Here is a 20,200-nt window from a genome sequence, read left to right as displayed (position 1 = left end):
TGCAAATAATAAATGCCCTTTGTGTTCTTTTTTTAATATCTATGCTGCTCCTACAACCAATCCTGAGTTTAAGTTATATTTGGTGCTTACATGTCTTCAGTATCCTACCAACATATAATGCCTTCATGGTCATTTTACCTTACTGTGAATCTGTGAAACCTTTGTTATTGTACCTAGCCAGTTCTGACATCCTACGTATTTATATGCCTAGATTCTAATGACTCTTATAATTAATAAATATATATCCATCTGTCCAACCCATACCAACATCGAAAATATATGTTAAATGATGATGATGATATATATATATATAACACACACAAACACATGATAATTTTTTTAAATCTGGACAAGTCAGTCTTTTGCTATTCTGAGACTTGCCCGTAGGTGCACAGGGTCCCCAGGCAACTTATATATATATGTGGCAACATGGCAAATATGCTAAATAATGGATCCTTAATTTTAAAAAGTCCCTAGATATGTAAATTTTATTAAATTACTGTTTTGGTCATTTCTTTTTTGTTACATATGCATTTTAGGGTTTTCATCAACATATAGTTTTCAATTTTGAATGTAAGTGAAATTTCACCTGTGATTAATGAGTACACTGCTCCTGGTGTTCTGTGGACAGGGAAGAATTTTAAATAATGACTTTTGTATTTGTAATGTTTCTTAGCTGTTTGATTTCAAGTCTTGGCTGGAAAGAGAGAGAAAAAGAAAAAAAAATTATGCTTGCATTTGTATTTGTACTGAAATGAGTGGTTTGATATTGAAATATATACAACCATTGTAATAGCTTCACACATGTTTATTTGTATTTTTGTATGATAGACGGCTTGTCACTATTAGCATTCAACAAAAATAAGTTACTTCATTGAATATTGTAACAAAAAGATGAAAGTAAAGATTGTTTTCTTGGAATATCTTGAATAACTGTAACAGTTACATGTCAGAACATTTGTCTGTATTGTTGCTTAATCCCAGGACAACAAGAACAAGACATTGTAAATAATCTTCAGAACAATACGTACAAAACATTTTAAGTGAGACCATTGTGTGGAGCGTTTTTGTTTGCACTATACATTGATCTTCTACACTCAACAGTTGTGTGTTTTGTCTCCTTCAAAAAATACAGTATTTGTAATTCTAAGTTAGAAAACTTTACTTCAATGTGAGACCATACCACTTCAATGTGAGAAATCAAATTAACACAAAAAAGATTTATTGAATCATCATCATCATCGTCATTTAACATCCGTTTTCCACGCTAGCACGGGTTGGACGGTTCGACCGGGGTCTGGGAAGCCAGGGCTGCACCAGGCTCCAGTCTGATCTGGCAGTGTTTCTACAGCTGGATGCCCTTCCTAATGCCAACCACTCCGCGAGTGTAGTGGGTGCTTTTTACGTGCCACCTGCACAGGTGCCGGGGGGGAGGGCTGGTATCGGTCACGATCGGTTGGTGCTTTTAACGTGCCACCGGCACGGAAGCCAGCCAAGGTGGCGCTGGCATCAAGAAATATATCAAAACAGCATAAAATCATTTGTGATATTAACAATTTTATCTTGCTTGGTTTTAAGTTTTCATCAGACATGCAATAAGGCAAAAAGCTCATGATATGATTATAATGCCTTCTAGTTTTTTGAGGAGTAAGTATGCCTAAGGAACCCAATGCTAATTTTCTGAGAATATTATCGCAGGGTGTGTGTTTTGTAACGTGCAGGATTGTTGTCTATTTTTTTTTACCTCTCTTTCCTTCTTTCTTTTCTTGTCTTGCAAGCTACTTGGTGACAAAAAGCATTCAGTACATTCTGTAAAGTGGTTGGCATTTAGAAGGGCATCAAGCTGTATAAACCATTGCCAAGGCTGACATTGGAGCTTGGTATGGCCCTGCAGCTTGCACGATTCTATCAGACTGTCCAGCCCATGCCAGTATGGAAAATGGCTCTGAAATAATGATGGCAATGATGATGGTTCTGCACAAATGTCTGATACAGAAATTTTGTTGTAAGGATTAAGCATATGCACTGGTGGTACCCCAGCATGGCCACAGCCTTAGGGCTGAAACATGTAAAACAATAAAACAATATGTTTTAAACCACAAATAAGAATACCTCAAATCGAAATCTCAGTCTCACAGTAATGGGTATATTTACTTAATATGCAAATATATTCCTAATCTTGAATATATTTAAGAAACACTGTTAAGAGAATAAACAGTTGTTTAAGTGAAATAATTTGCTCATTTTAAATCCCTAATCTCACTTTGAAGTATCGTACTCATACACATGTATATTATATTTGTTATGTTTATTTTCCTTCTTCTTATCCTTGGCTCTGTATTCTGTTCTCTACTATAACTTTATTCTGACCTTGAGTTGTGACAAAAAAATTCAGATGACTCCTAATTAAATACTTATGTATTACTTCTATTGTTTGGATTATGCCTGTAGCCCTGCATGGTACCAGCATGTTAAACATCCATCAATTTTCGAAACTAGGGAATTAATGTTCTAATGGTATTTAAGGTGGTAATCTAGGCCACTAAGGAGATAAGAGATAAATAATGGGGTTTTTTTTTGTTATAAAGACATCATCATCACCTTCACTTAATGTTTCTTTTTCTATGCTGGAATGGGTTGGACAGTTTGACACAAACTGATGAGCCAGAGGGTTGCACCAGGCTAAAATGTCTGCTTTGGCATGATTTCTATAGCTGGATGCCCTTCCTAATGTCAATCACTTCCCAGAATATTGGGTGCATTTTTCAGGCATCAGTGCAGTGAGGTCATCAAGTACCTACAAAACAAGAGCCCTCAATTGAGTGAAGTATTGTATTGAGGAATATAAAAATATAATAGGGAGCAGTAGTTGAGGTAAATTGACCTCAGAAAATAGACTTGATGACTAAATATACTGATATCTGAAATTGAAAGGTTAATCATTATTCATTTTAACAGTGTGCTTACTTACACTTGAGTTGTTATAAATTGGCTAGTCAGATGTCCTTTTGTCTAAGCCAATGGTTCTCAGACTTTTCAAAAAATTTTACATGCCAGTCCCCTTATAGTTTTTTTGTTGATTCATGGTCCCCTATTAAATGCAGGATAATTAACATGGAAATAATGACATACATTCATGTGCCATAATTTCCAGACTATGAACTGCACTGCCCATAGACCTGCAACCCTGAAAACCACAACTTAATCCACTCAATACCCCATTGGGATACAATAAACGCACATGAAAATATGGGGAATCAGTTGATTAATTTGTTATAAAACAAATGAGAAACGAAAACAGTCGGAAAATATCCCCAGCATCTGCTATTAACAACTGCATAAGACTCATTTATGCCCATTTGGTAGAAAGAAACCATGGGTCATAAACCGAAAACTACGGTATATATACATACATAACCATGGTTCTCTAGCTTTTGGCATCACCTTCTCCTTTCACCATGTTTGGGATGCTGTTTCTCCCCATTGTCAGGTCATTCCTCATATTGATTATCCAAGAGGTGTATTTCAGCCAATTTAGCTATTTTCAGGAGAAGAATTTTAATAGTACCCCAAAATGTACAGATGTACATAAATCCAATGAGGTGATAGTTTGGAAGAATCATTCGAGCACTAATCAAAATAGTCAATTTAATATTTCTGTGAAGTATTTTCAATATGAATGGAATTATAATAGACAAGAGAATTATATGACAAGAGACTATTTCTTAGAAGTGGTGTAAATTCATATGTAGATAAAATTTTGTAGACAATAGGTCTCTAATTTCCATCCTTTATTTTATATAATTTTAAAGAGATTTATTTATTCATGCATCTACATTTTGTTTTCTCTGAAAAGAGGAGCAGTACTCATGAACTTATTAATTAGGGAATTAGGTGTTATATAAATAATTCACCAACATACAACAATAGATAACTTGACAAAGAACATTTAAATAATAGATAAAATATATTGTGTAACTGAACATTCTATATAAAATGTTCAAACAAAATGAATAATTTAACTGCTATAGGTTAAGGGACTCTTCCACTTATTGTCATGATGTGACATTACAGGTTTCATTCAGTTGAAAAGTTCATCTCTATCTGGAATTAATCGCCTCTTGATGTATACATAACCACATACAAATATATGGAAAGCTTGCAACCATTTTATCATATCAATGTCTCTTATCATTATCATTTTATATCTGTTTATTGGCATGGATTGTATGAGAGTTATTGAAGCAGCATTTTATAGCTCGATGCCCTCTTCCTGTTTTTAGCCAAGGCCCTCTTCTTGTTTCACATTCAACATAAGCATTATGACTGACAAAGAAAGTGTAGATTGCCAGATTCTCGTATGTCAAAACCAATGGAAGAGTCCATGTCCAGTATGTGTGTGCGTGTCTGTGTCTGTGTGTGTGTATAAAAGAACACAAACTAGGTTTAAAATTCACAACAGCTGTTTTAGCAGCATTTTATTGAAGAATTCTTTGATTACATCATGACAAAAATCTGCCATCTTCAGGTGATTTTAAACAGAATACTAAGGTGAAAATTTTACTCTGTGATGTGGTGAGCTAGTCAACTTAAATTTTCTACCTTATCACTCTGTTAGTTTATAATCATCTGAAGATGGCAGATTTTTATCTTTGTGCAGAGGTTTTCTATTATAGCTAGCAAAACCTTTGTGAATGGATTTGATAGATGGAAACCAAAAAAGTCTGTGTGAGTGTGTTTATACATGCTAGTGAGACCCATGAATATTTCTTGAAATTAATGGTAAACCTATTGGTTTATTTCTGAAAACTTTATCCAAAAAAATCTGAAAGCATAGCCTGTGTTGTGTCTTTATGGAAAAATAGTTGCTCATCTGCTGCTTATTGAAAAGTGAAAGAAATTGGAATACGATGATTACTTAATGCACTTTATATATACACTTTATATACTTTATGCACAATTTTATAGACTTAATACAGAGCATTCATAAAATAGATATTCACTCTTATTTTCCTATTTCCCTAAGAAACAAAATTATCCTGTACATATGTTACAACCTTTAGTTAAATTGCATATATCTGCCATGTAAATAAGCGTGAATATTTCATGGAATTGCACTTATGCGCATGCATTAAGTGATAGGTGATAAAAAAAAACTTAGTTCAATTAAAAGAAAATACACTTTTCACTATCAAATCATCACCACCACCACCTCTCTCTCCCTCCTTTCATTCTACCTTCTCTCTCTTTCTCTCCTCTCTCTCTCTCCGTCTCTCCCTTTAACTTCTTTATCAGAACATCACCCCTCTATTAAATTTATATTTTTAACTCTCCTCCTCTACCTTCAACTAACACCTTTAACCATGTAATAAATATGTTTCTCCTACCTCATGTAATGAACACTTCTCTCTCCCTCTTTTCTTTCTCCTTTTTCTTTCTCCCTCTTTTTCCCTCACTCTTTTTGCCTTATCCTCTTTTTCTCTCTCTTCTCCTTCCCTTCAACTAATCATGTGAAAGCATTACAATTACATTCCTTCTACTTCACATCATGGATTTCTCTTTCCCTCTCTCCCTCCCTCTTTTTCTCTCTCCTTTTCTTTCTCTCTAATCACATGAAAGTGTTATCAATGGGCTAAGTAATGCAATGACAAGCAGAATTAATATAATATAATATATATATATATATATATATATATATATATATATGAGACACCACAGTTGTTTGTTCAGCAGCTTACTTGCAAGGTACCAGTGCACAATGGGTCTTGTGAATTTTCATTTTCTTTCTCTCATATATATATATTTCCTTTATTGGAGCAAATATGGCTTACAGCTGTTTCCAGTAGTCATTATAGGTACATTACTGATAATTTTACTCAATTGTTTTATTGATCAACTGAAGAAAATTGAATGACCTAAGAAAATTTATGCTTCTTTCATCAGAGTCACTTCAGAAATGACTCTGATGAAAGTAGCATTAATTTTCTTGGGTCATTCAATTTTCCTCAATTGATCAATAGACCAATTGAGTAAAACTATCAGTAATGTACCTATAATGACTACTGGAAACAGCTGTAAGCCATATTTGCTCCAATAAAGGAAAAATATGTAATGACCATTATTTTCAACTTGTTCATTATATATCACTCTGTGTAAAAACCAGTTTTTTCTGGAGCCCATCCACAGATTTCCAATATAGAATTGTAATGAACCATAACCTTGGATCCTGCCACGATTATCTGGAGTTCACTAATCTGAATAATATTGTTAGCCTGGTGTGCTGACAGAGAGCTTATGAAGTATTGATAATTCCCCACTATTAGTTGTGTATATATATATATATATATATATATATATAAATATGCTGGTGGCACGTAAAAAGCACCATTTGAGCATTATTGTTACCAGCATCGCCTTACTGGCACTTGTGCCGGTGGCATGAAAAAAAATATTCAAGTGAGGTCGTTGCCAGTGTCCCTGGACTGACTCCTGTGCAGGTGGCACGTAAAATACACCATTTGAACATGGCTGTTGCCAGTATCGCCTGACTGGCCCTCATGCCGGTGGCACATAAAAGCACCTACTACACTCTTGGAGTGGTTGGCGTTAGGAAGGGCATCCAGCTGTAGAAAAAAAATTGACCTCAACAAGTTCTGTCCAACTCATGCAACCATAGAAAAGGGGATGTTGTTGTTGTTATGATGATGCTGATACTCACTTGTGTTCATTGCTGCATTACATTCTCCGCTCATGATAAATATTTGTATCATATTTACATTTGATACATATTTGTTGTCATATTTGATACATAATTGTTTACCTTTCAGTTATGCTGCTGATAAGAATACACTGGAAGGTCGATAGAAAAACACCAGTTACCTTATTTACTACACACATATATATATAATGTGAGGAATTTAATACAAAACATCAGAATTGGTGGTGGCTGGGTGTTAGAATTATACAGGTGTTGAAAAGATAAGATAAAATATGTCATTGGGTTTTAGGTACAGAATGTAGCGATCAGGGAAGATAAGGGGATAAAATATATTACTAGTTTCTAGGTGCTGCATATTGGGCATTATATTATATTCGAAATCATAGCTGGCAGGGAGATGAATCACTGCTGTCTCTAGCAGTCAAGTGTCCATCATTAACAAGACCAAGTAAAGTTGAAATCACATGATCTGGTGGTCTTTGCACTGGAGGTGGCTGAGATTTATCTCCCCACTAGCAATATAAATAAGAGTGCATTTTGCGCCAAAAAGCCAATGTGAAAGTTTCTCTCATGTATCTACTGCAGTACAGTTTGTTCTAGCAGAACATCCACATTGAAGTTAGGATAGATATTACCTCTTAGAAAAATATGTACTGGGGTAAATTTGTTCCACTAAACCCTTCATAATCGCAGTCCAGTGGCTGACTCAAGTAAAAGGTAAAAAGGTAAATACAATAAGTTTATAACCTGAGTTACAATACATTTCATGTAATAGTAATGTGTGCTGGCCAGATGGTTAAGAAATTCACTTTGCACTCATGGATGTTCAGAGTTCAACCGTACTTTTACTATAGCCCAACAGATGGATCATCCCTGGAACCTCCATGGTCAGCCTTACACTGTGTCATGCTTATTCATCATCATCATCATCACCACCATCACCATCATAATAATCATCATCGTTTAGCGTCCGCTTTCCATGCTAGCATGGGTTGGACGGTTCAACTGGGGTCTGGGAAGCCAGAAGGCTGCACCAAGCCCAGTCTGATCTGGCAATGTTTCTATGGCTGGATGCCCTTCCTAACACCAATCACTCTGTGAGTGTAGTGGGTGCTTTTTACGTGCCAGACAAGGCTGGCAAATGGCCATGATCGGATGGTGTATTTTATGTGCCACTGGTGGCGCTGGCACATAATAATAATAATAATAATAATAATAATAATAATAACCATTTAATGTCCACTTTTCCATACTTGCATAGGTCTGATGAAATTTGTTGAGACATTTTCTGTGGGTGAATGACTTCCTGTTACCACCACTCTCACCTGTTTCCAATCAAGGTAATATTTTCCCCTAATTAGACATGTTTTACATGGAAGACTGGAATCAACCTTGTTTGTATGATGATGATGCATGCTCCTTTACAACCATCACATGATGTCTAGACCAGAGTACACACAAATGCATACACACATGGAGGCACACATCACATACGCACACATACTCACACACATATACACACACAAACACACATATTCGCATACATACATATATATTTTTTTTCACTTATTTCAGTCATTTCTCTGCAGCCATGTTGGAGCACCATCTTTAGTCGGGCAGATCAACCCCAGGACTTATTCTTTGCTAGCCTAGTACTTATTCTATTGGTTTCTTTTGCCAAACTGCTAAGCTACGGGGATGTAAACACACTAGCATCAGTTGTCCAGCAATGGTGGTCATGGGGGAAATCATAGAAACATATAAATACACACACACACACACACACACACACACTCACAATGGGCTTCTTTCAGTTTCTGTCTATATGTAACTGACTTCTTTCAGTGTCTATCTCACTAGATTTTGGTTAGCTTAGAGCCATATCAGAAGACACTTGCCCAAGGTGCCACACTGTAGAACCAAACTCAGGACTAGAAAGCAAACTTCTTAACTACATAGTCATGCCGGGCTTCTGATTCCACTGAAGAATTATGTTATGGGTACACATACATGTCTGTGTTCAGCCACTTAGATGTAAAGTCAATGACCAGGTAGTTCATTTAATTGAATAATTGAATATTCATCATCAAAACTTATGGCGATTCATTTAGTTTTACAAGCTGAAATGTTGTGGTTGTAGAATCTGATGCATAATGAAAACATAATTGGTTTTCCTAAAGTCGCCCATGATCTTTGATCCAATATCACATCACTGATTAATAGGAATCATGGAAACGACATACACAGGTTGGCACAATGCATAAACATTATTCAAGATTTTCTTTTATGTTGCAGTGAGGGAATTGCAATATGTTCAATCTAACATATTGAAATTCACTAACTGCAGATGTTGTGGGTGTTATAGATAGAGAAGAATAGACAAAGAACCAGCTAACATCATCATCATTATGTCCACTTTTCCATGTTTACAGGGGCTGGATGTAATTTATTTTGACAGATTTTCCACTGTGTGGGTATCTAGTTGTAGAAAATCCGCTTCATTGAATTCTGACTAACTCAGGAAGCATGAAAAAGTGGACATTAAAATGATGATGATAATAATCATCATCATCGTCATCCTTTAATGTCTGTTTTCTGTGCTCGTATAGGTTGGACAGTTTGACCAGAGTTGGCAAGCAAGAGAGCTGCACCAGGTTCCAGTCTGATTTGGGTTGGTTTCTACAGCTGGATGCCCTTTCTAAATGCCAACCACTTTACAATGTGTACTGGGTGCTTTTAATGTGACACTGGTGTGAATGCTTTTACATGACACTGGCACGAGTACTTTTTATGCGACACCAGCACAGACTCTTGCAGGCCAATTTTTGTCACTAGTGGGAGTGGCCTTAACACTTCTGCTGTGGAGGACAGATCTTCTTGAGTACAACAAGATGCCTGGTATCTCAGTCCTTTGTAATCACATCTGAAATGAAGATGACAGTGATGTTATCCCATTCTTTATCCATTCTTCTGTCTACAACATTTATGACACAATGCAAGAAATTCTATGTGAATGCTTGATCTGCAAGAAATAGCTGTCCAACTCCCTCAGATCTCAAATCACACCTTACTATCTTAAAACAGGAAGGCAACATTGGACACTGCAATCTTAGATCATTGAGGTGGTCGAAGCTGTAATTAATACCTTTGACCTTGGATCTACTCAGTCAGAGATGACTTAGGGTTAAATGACACCAGCAACAGAAAAGTTGTCTCTGTGTTTTGGTTTGTGTTTTTGTTATTAATAAAGCAGTCAGCTATGAATGAAATGTGGTAAAATGTGTTACCATCATTCAGGAGATGAAGATGAGGAGTTCTTAAAACAATGAAGTCAATTAATTCTGAAACTAAGAATATAGGAAAAATAGGGAAATGTGAAATCTTTAATAAATAACAATTAAGCTCTAACAAAGTGGGGTCTTTGATGTGCGTGTGTGTGTGTGTGTGTGTGTGTGTGTGTGTGTATGAGTGTGTGTGTCTTTTGCTGATGTATGTAAGCAAAGGATAAGACATTAATGGGAAATTTTAACACTTTTTTACTGTCCTCATTGTGAGAAATGCAGAAAATAATGATGGTCCTGTTGGAAAATTGTAACCAGCGATACTGTTGTTCACAAATGAATTGGTGAACTGTGTCAGGGTTGCTTACATGTCATATTGAGGTTCTTCTATGAAACCTTCAATGTTGTTGAAGGCTACAAAGTTATGAGCATCATGATGCAAAAGAAAATATTTTTACGTAATTATCAAACTCATGCAATCATTTGTAGCTAAAATGTTTCTGTGTCAAAAATTCTGCCTTACTCTTTGGTATTTCTGTACTTTGCGATAAAGTCATTTAGTTTTTTCCTATTGTCATATAGGGATAAAAAAAATGAGAATTTATGAAGTAAAAATGCTTTAGTAAAACTGATATTTATTATGTTCCAAGAGTCTATTGTCCTCCCCACTTTGTGAGTAGAAAAAGAGATTGTATCTCAAAGCTTATGTATAAGCTTTGAGATACAATCTCTTTCTCTACTCACGAAGTGGGGAGGACAATAGACTTTTGGAACATAATAAGTATCAGTTTTACTAAAGCATTTTTACTTCATAAATTCTCATTTTTCTATCCCTATATGACAATAGGAAAAAACTAAATGGCTTTATCACAAAGTACAGAAATACCAAAGAGTAAGACAGAAATATACTAGCAGTATCGCCTGGCGTTGCTTGGGTTTGTTTCGACCCTTTAGAATTGGAATTTTTGAAAAGTAAAAATTTTGAATTATGTAGCTTGTTATTCTCTTTAAGTGAACATTTTCCTGGTTGAAATACACCAAAAAACGGTAACAAAAAATCGTAAAAATAGGGATTTTCATAGAAAAAAAGCACTTTTTGATGTAAACAATTTTTGGTCTTAACATGGTCCAATTTGAATTTTATCTTCTATGGAATGAAGAGCAAGCCTTCTATCATACTCTCAATTTTGGTCAACTTGTGCCGCAGGGTCTCGAAGGAGATAGTGTTAGTTGAAGGCTACCAAACCTGCCAACACAGACAACTTCAGCTTTATATATATATATATACTGAGACATAAATCACAAGTGTGTGATAGAAATAACAATTGCTAAGATGATTTATTAACTCCTCTCAAATTAATGGTACCAGAGAAAACATTGTCTTTGTTTTTCGTAAACAACTGAAGAACATTGTGTCTCCATTTCTAACTTCTTTGAAAATAAAGCAGTTAATATTAGGTACTTTGATTTTCAATTTGAAAAATATTTCCTATTAATAGATAAAATTAGAATGACAACACAAGTGACGTGTATGTGTGTATGATTTTTATAACTGTTTTATACCATGCAAGTGAAGGTTTGTCTGTTTCAGTGCTGTGTCTTCTTCAGTATCTGTAACATCTACTTGACAGTAATTTGAACTTACAGAATTATTAATTCAGAACTATGTATTTTCCTGAATGTCATTATTCACTTAATTGTGGTGGGGATTAGCTACCAATTCTTCAATGAATGCCAGCTGTCATCAGTTGTCATCCTATCATTAGGAAGATTTGTGTTACATCTGCTTAACATTACAGAATCTAGAGTTAATCACTAGCTTTAATGGTTTCTACCACTTGTGCAGGATATTCATTATTATTTTATACTTAGCTATATTACTTGCTTATTTAGGATAATGTTTATATGTTGAAGGACTCTACAGGATATGTCACTATTCAATAGGATTAGAATGATGAGTATTAACTGATAAAGTAATACAGGACATGACATTTTCTTGGTTAAACATAACTACAAATATTTACAATTACATATTATTCTATTTTCAAAATAAAGGAGATTTAACAAAAATTATAGAATGTGATCCCAAAATGCTTTTCAGTATTTGCTTTTAACCTTCTGCATTCTCAGTTTGAATTCCACTTTACCGTTCGTCCATCCAAAGTCAGTAAAATATAATGCTGTGACCAACACAAATGAGACTACACACTCTGCTTTAGAAGTCAGTCTTGTTCTTAGGTATAATAATAATAATAATAATAATGATGATTTCAATTTTTGGCACTGGGCCAGTAGTCTTGAAGGATGAGGAAAGTCGATTACATTGGCCCCAGTATTCAACTGGTACTTATTTTATCAACCTTGAAAGGTTGAAAGGCAAAGCTGACTTCAGTGGAATTTGAACTCAGAATGTAAAGATAGACAAAATGCCACTAAGCATTTCATTTGGTGTGCTGATGTTTCTGCCTGCTCACTGTCTTAATAATAATAATAATAATAATAATAATAATAATTATAATCCTTTCTATTATAGGCACAAACATTTTAGAGGAGGGGTTAAGTCAATTACATTGCCCCTAGTACTCAACTGGTACTTAATTTATCGACCCTGAAAGTATGAAAAGCAAAGTTGGGAAAGTATCTCGTCTTCCAATATAGGACTGGATCAACCAAAGCCTTGCGACTGGATTTGGTACAGGAAAACTGAACTAAGTCTGTCATCATGTGTTTATGTATGTGAGTGTGCTTCTTTCAATGTCTTGACATTGCACAAGGGATGTAAACAAATGTGTCCTTTGTACTGTATCTTCTGTGAAAACACGCCCGGCTATGGGAAAATATTACCTTGCTTAGCAACAGGTGAGAGCTGGGGACAAGAAAAGCATCTTGCCTCAGTGAATTCCCTCCAACCAATGCAGGCATAGTAGAAAAGTGGATGTTAAAATGATAGTGATGATGACAACAATGATGACAATGTTGATGATGATAACTTATCCCTGTATTCACTCTTCACTTCCTATTTGAACTTTCTCATGTTCATTTTTTTATGTATTGCTTCATAAAAGACTTTTATCCTTTGTGTCCATATCATCATCATCATCATCATCATCGTTTAACGTCCACTTTCCATGCTAGCATGGGTTGGATGATTTTGACTGAGGGCTGGCAAACCAGATGGCTGCATCAGGCTCCAATCTTGATCTGGCAGAGTTTCTACAGCTGGATGCCCTTCCTAACGCCAACCACTCCGAGAGTGAAGTGGGTGCTTTTTACATGCCACCGGCACGGGGCCAGTCAAGTGGTACTGGCAACAACCTCGCTTGAATCTTTTTACACATGTCACCAGCACAGGTGCCAGTAAGGCGACGCTGGTAACGATCATATGTATGCAGTAATTTTCCAGTTTTGATGGTGATGATGCTATCATCCAATAACTCAGTTATTATTGCTCTTAGTTTCTCATCATCACTCAAAATTTCCCACTTTATTGTCAATATATGCTACTTTATTCCATGTCATATTTCTGAGACAGATTATGCATTGTGCTCTTCATGGCTTCTATATTATTGGCACGTAAAAAGCACCATCCGAACGTGGCCGATGCCAGCACCGCCTTGACTGGCTTCCGTGCCAGTGGCCTGTAAAAAGCACCAATCCGATTGTGGCCGTTGCCAGCCTTGCACGTAAAAAGCACCTACTACACTCACTGAGTGGTTGGTGTTAGGAAGGGCATCCAGCTGTAGAAACACTGCCAGATCAGACTGGAGCCTGATGCAGCCTTCTGGCTTCCCAGATCCTCAGTCGAACCGTCCAACCCATGCTAGCATGGAGAATGGACGTTAAACGATGATAATGATGATGATGATGATGATATTGAAAGGAAATCATTTTGTCTGTAACTAGTACTAGAAACTTCAGCACATATCCATACTCTTGGCACCATTGTAATTTCATATTTTATAACATCTATAGTTAGCAACAGGATCAAGTACCTAAAATACTCATTGAAATAATTACTGACCTATATCTAACCCTTTTGTGTTGCCAAATGGTTGCCAAATTTGTGTATTATAAGAATTTGGCTGAGAAAAATTCCTTTCATGTAGAAACTATGCTTACTACAGTCAGAGTTTTGCTTTCTGTTTTGTAGATCACTTTTGTATTTTAGTTTTTTGGGTTTTAACTTTTTTTAGAACTGGTAGAGTGCTGGACAATATGAATGGTGGGTGAAAAAAGTATAGGTTATGGAGTGTGCTATTCATAACAGAGTGAGATCTTTGATCACGTGAGGCAAAATAGAGTGATGAATGACTGAGATAAATAGAGCTATACTATATGGTTGGCACATTTAAGAATATTTTATGGGTCTGCATTGCTAATATAAAACTAAATCAATGTATACCACTGGCGCCGAGAGGAAAAAAGCATACATTAAAGCCTTGATAATAATGATTGTGACTTGGTGTACATCTGTGCATGTATGTCAGTGTCTAGATGTGAGTTTGTTTATTTATCCAAATTCAGTGCGTGTTAGCCTAAAGTTGTCCCCACCATCACCACCACATCCGCCCAACATGTCACTAGTTCTTCAGCAAAGAACATACATGCAAACACACATACGCCTGCACACACACACACACACACACGTGCATACACATACACACATTGTGAATGATATTGGAAGAAAGTCCTGGCATAATATATTTTAATGAAGAATTGGTATAAATGTGTTTGCTTGACCTAAGACTGATTTCGACCACAATAACGAGACACAATGGCTGGTGTATCTATTTTCCTCCTCTTCATCATCATCATCATCATCATCATCATCCTCACCACCACCATCATCATCATCATCATCAACAATAATAACACCTTCCTCACTGTAGTTGTGGAAAGCAAAAGAAGATTAAAATCAGATTATATGAGAAATGAACATTTTTTTTCTAGTTTGGGTCTGTCTCAAGATTAATGAAAAATAATTTGAAGTTTGTCTTCTTAATTGCTTATAACTCGTTAGATATATGAACCCACTTGGTTGTTTGTCCGAACAGGAGTACAAATAAATTTTATATTGAGATACTGATAGTTTGTTGGTTTTGATCACTTAGACAACATCAAGATTTACACAAGGCAAGAATCTCCAATAGACATCATCATCATCTTCATCATCATCATCACTAACCACCCCCATGCCATCATTATCATTGTCTTCATCATCATTGTTGTTGCTATTTTTTCTTCATAGGCAAGCTGATGGTGAATAAAGACTTAGTATGTGGCAGATGTAAAAGAGTAGTTAACAATCAAAGCACTAGTAAAAAAAAAAACAATTCTTTTTAATGCTTGGTTGGTTCCATTGAAGTAGATGATGGCTTCTCTGTTTCCTAGAAATCCTAATTATCTGCAGAAGTGGGTGTTCTGAAAGCATAGTACTCAGAATAAGAATAGAATTGAAAAAGTTCAAAGTACTATTATCTCTGAGCAGTGTCAGTTTTATGTTGATTGTGCTAATGGAATGTATGCATAGAATGCAAAAGATTTGTGGAGATTGGAGAAAAACAAAGTGAGGCTTTGAACTACCAAATTCACTCACAAAGCACTAGTTAGCCTGGGACCAAAGCAAAAGACATCTACCCAAGGTACCACAAATCTGAAACTACATGATTGTGAAGTAAACCCCTAAATATGCATACATTCTTGCCTGCATGTATGCAATTAATATGTACATTCATACATATAAATTTAAACATGTTCATACATACATATTTATTCATTTGTTTTAAGATCCATTGTTCTATGCTGGCATAGGTTGGATGGGGATGTACTTGTGGCAGGATTTAATGGCCAGATGCTCTTTCTAACACCAACCCTTACCTGTGTGGCAAATAAGCTATAATTGTGTAGAATACCTGTGGAAGGTGTAGACCCAGGAAGACATGAGACGAAGTGGTGAGAAAAGATCTTTGGATGCTGGGCCTCACTGAGGAAATAAGAAGGGACTGGGAGTTGTGGAAATTTACTGTACTTGATACAATGTACCAACTGAGGAAAACCGATGTCTTCCACACATAGAAGCTTGTCCTTTCAGGTGCCAGTGCCACATAAAAATTAAACATGCTGGTGCTGTGTGAATGCACCCATGCCAGTGGCACATAAAAGCACCCAGCACGCTCTGTTAAGTGGTTGGCATTAGGAAGGGCATCTAACTGTAGAAGCCATGTCACAACAGATAGTTGGAATCTGGTCAACTCCATGTCAAATCGTCCAACCCATGCCAGTATGAAAAGTGGATACTAAAAGATGATATATATATATATATATTGTATTGGAGGTCATCTTGACCTTGTTATCTTCCCTACTTCCCCTCTCCCGTCTGACCATTCTGTCCGAAGTCAGACGCTATGATAAATCGTTAGCTACTACACACATTTTTTTTCTCTCCTTGTTTCTCTCCTTGTTTTTTTCTGTGTATCTTTCTGTAGAAGAGCGTAGGCTCGAAACGTAAAAGACTTTTTCTATTCCTGAGCGCTATACTAATACATCTGTTTGTTTGTACACCACCTGCCTTCGTCTTTTGTTTATTTTCGTAAACTTCCCCTATATATATATATATATATATATATATATAAAATATTATTCGAGACAAAACCACTATTTTGCAAAACAAACAAGGAAAGACTTAATCAATACATAAATTTTAATAAATAGTCAAAAAAACCGCCACTACAATCGTTTCTTGTCTTGATCGACAATCTTCAGGTGGACTTCCAATAATTCAGTGTCAAATTATGATAATTATGTCATAATTTGACACTGAATTATTGGAAGTCCACCTGAAGATTGTCGATCAAGACAAGAAACGATTGTAGTGGCGGTTTTTTTGACTATTTATTAAAATTTATGTATTGATTAAGTCTTTCCTTGTTTGTTTTGCAAAATAGTGGTTTTGTCTCGAATAATATTTTATAATATTTTACTATAAAATCGATTTAATCCTAAATCTGATTTTTTCCCTGTAAATTTGGATTTATTCCCTAATATTTATTATTTATATATAATCAAAATAAGCAACAAGATATCAATAAGTGATGCAGTACAACTGTTTCAAGCGGCTCCATTTAATTGAACAATGCAATCATTACATCAATTTAAATGCAGTGCTATCATCAGCTGCACAAATAAATAGAATTTTAATCAGTTGGACACATTAATATAATTTTTCTCAAATACTTTAACAGAGCAAGAACATGAAAGAAATCCAAGTTGTCACTATTGTTGCTAAGAATATACTACTCTTCCAAGAAAAGCATAAAGCTTATTGGGGTCGTAGTTTGTAAAGGATTATGGTTCATTTCTAATTTATTTGTCTTTTTATCAACTACTAAATCTAAGACTAGGGGACTGTGTCAGTTTGGAATGAAGAGCAAGAGTGAGTTGACAGCACATGGCTAGGTATGGTCATAAATATTGTCAAGATAATAGGAGTAGTAAATTGGGTATTAATTAACTGTCTATAAAGGAAGCTGGGTAGGGGAAGACTCTAAATCATGATGTTAATTAGCAGTTAATGGGGCAAGACGCTAATAAAACCTGTGATGTTAAAGCAGAGGAAATTTTATCATGGGGTACTATGGGTAACTGTTTATAAGCAATATTCTTATGTTCTATAATGATAAAATTTAAGATTATCACAAATGATATAACCAAAATGGGTAAAATGCGTATATATGCATCCATTTTCAACATTAAAAAGGAAAGATTACATAGGATCAGTTTAATATTAATTCATGTACTTAATTATTTACTTATTAGGTCGTTTCTATAAAGACCACTCTGGACATTTACTTATGGAATACTGGAAAGATAAACATGCTATGTATTAATTATAAGCCAAGAATCAGAAGAAATAAAGATGTGTACAGATACAAACACATATTTATCTATGTGCACACATGTACACATACACAAATATTTATATGTTTATATGGATATAGTATAACCATCTTGCATAGACTTAAGTAACTAAAACGTATCTACTTATGAACAAGAAAGATAACAATTTATAATGGATATGAGATTAATAGGTTATGCCCATATATGCATGATGATTGTATGGATATAGTATAACCATCTTGCTTAGACTTAAGTAACTAAAACGTATCTAATTATGAACAAGAAAGATAACAATTTATAATGGATATGAGGTTAATAGGTTATGCGCATATATGCATATATACATGTATACAAATATTTATACGTTTATATAGATATAGTATAACCATCTTGCATAGATCTAGTAGCTGAAAAATCTCTATTTAAGAACAGTAACAACTTTAAGGGATATGAGGTTAACTGGTAAGGATATCAAAGTAAGGAAACAAAATAATAAGAATTTATAGAAAATTATAAGAATTATATATAACTTACATTTAAAGCGACTGGGTACTAAAATTTGAGGTAGGGAAGAGATAAAGGTAACCTTGGAAGTAGCGAGGGCAGTTGGAGGTATTCCGACCGAAGAGATTTTATAAGTTGCAATGTTACAGGTACTATTACATATATGATTTTATAGTTTCTAGAGGGTATATAATTAGGAGATTTACATAAAAGCCATTACAAATATACATAATATGATCAGTAGGGTAGAACATCATAGAAAGGAACAAATAGTTTAATCACCAAAAATCATGATAAAGTCAGACTAACTAGGTAGGAGTTTTCATGGGATAGTAATTACATATAGCATACCACATACCATAACATATATCTTATAACATATGCAACGCAATTTAATTAACCATATAACTCAATATCCCACGATTTTATTATATATAATACTAGAGGGCAAGTTTACAACAGATACGACATCAAAATTAATTTTCACCATCAAAGTTCAAGTATGGCACCTATTACTTAAATGTACAGGTGACGCTATGTACGCGTGATACCCTTAGGTCTAATCTATTATTAATCAGGTTGTTCTTGTCACTATACTTAAAAATCTCATAAGTTTTCATAGAGTACAACTCACACCCTTATCGATTATCTTTATAAGACTACGCTTTCCATATTCTAATCCCATTTAAAGCTAAATCTGATCCCGCTTTCCTTCAGTTCCCAAATCTTGCTAGATAAGGATGTATAATTGGCTTTATGTTTGAGTCTAAAAGATGAAAAATGGTTATTGATACGTTTTTCATATTTATCGAACATCCTATATATATAAAATTACAAGCCCCAGTTATGACTGTACATTTATAAATTATGTTTTGGATTAGACATCGGCTTAATAACAGACAGTGGGATTTAACTCTACAATTGCAACCAGGACAATTACTGCTATTAATATTAATGATATTCCTATTATTATTATTATTATTATTATTATTATTATTATTATATTATTATTAATCCTACTACTACTATCGTATGTATTATTTTTATTTCTGTTATTATTTATACTTCCTTCAACTGTAGTATTCAAATTCATCTCAGCATGTCAGTAGTCTCTGTGCTAGTATAAATCTTGGAGTTCAGTCTATATTGTATATATTAGATATGTTAGTACTGCTGTTTCTAATTCCTACATGACCATTAATATTATTTTCATTGTAGAAGTTTAAGCTAGTGTTGACAGTAATATTATTATTATTAACACCTCTTGCCAATTTTATATACTTTCTATTTAACCTTGCTATGATGGTAACCATATTTGGGAGGGTAGAATATGAGATTCTAACTGTCTTACGGGGAAAAATTTTGTTGTATCTATGGGAAGCAGAGAATTTTTTTTCTAAAATTGCCATAAATTTCTTATATATGTTTGTGGATATGGCACAGTTGAAGGGAATGTTATACCAGATCAAACTTACCCTCTAGTATTATATATAAAATCAAATTATATATAATAAAATCAAATTTCAATACCCTGTCGCTTTAAATGCAAGTTATATTTCTTATCATTTTCTATAAATTCTTATTTTGTTTTCTTACTTTGTTATCCTTAACTATTAACCTCATATCCCTTAAAGTTGTTACTGTCCTTAAATAGAGATTTTTCAGCTACTAGGTTACAAAAAATTAATTTCTCGATCTGCTGTTCAAAGTGAAAAGATCCTAAACTCTTACAGGTAGTCTTAAATTAAGAAAATACATTTAGGCTGAACAAGAAATCAGTTTGCTATATCATATTTTCCTC

The 20,200-nt window shown here is 34.7% G+C and overlaps 1 protein-coding gene and 1 long non-coding RNA gene across 5 annotated transcripts in view; one reads left to right on the top strand and one right to left on the bottom strand.

Moving 5' to 3' along the window:
• Positions 1-20,200, top strand: part of LOC115231993 (solute carrier family 23 member 1-like) — a 159,684-nt gene that overhangs the window by 36,743 nt on the left and 102,741 nt on the right. The gene's annotated exons all lie outside the window — the stretch shown is intronic.
• On the bottom strand, positions 378-18,968 carry LOC118762132. Its single transcript, XR_004997909.1, has 3 exons — positions 18,430-18,968; positions 2,602-2,797; positions 378-697 (listed from the first exon to the last, which is right to left on the bottom strand). It is a non-coding gene; the product is annotated as an uncharacterized LOC118762132 (long non-coding RNA).

The sequence above is a fragment of the Octopus sinensis genome, linkage group LG2, assembly GCF_006345805.1.
Source record: "Octopus sinensis linkage group LG2, ASM634580v1, whole genome shotgun sequence".
Taxonomy (NCBI): Eukaryota; Metazoa; Mollusca; class Cephalopoda; order Octopoda; family Octopodidae; genus Octopus; species Octopus sinensis.
The sequence above is the reverse complement of the archived record's forward strand: the minus strand, read 5'-3'. Positions and strand labels throughout refer to the sequence as shown.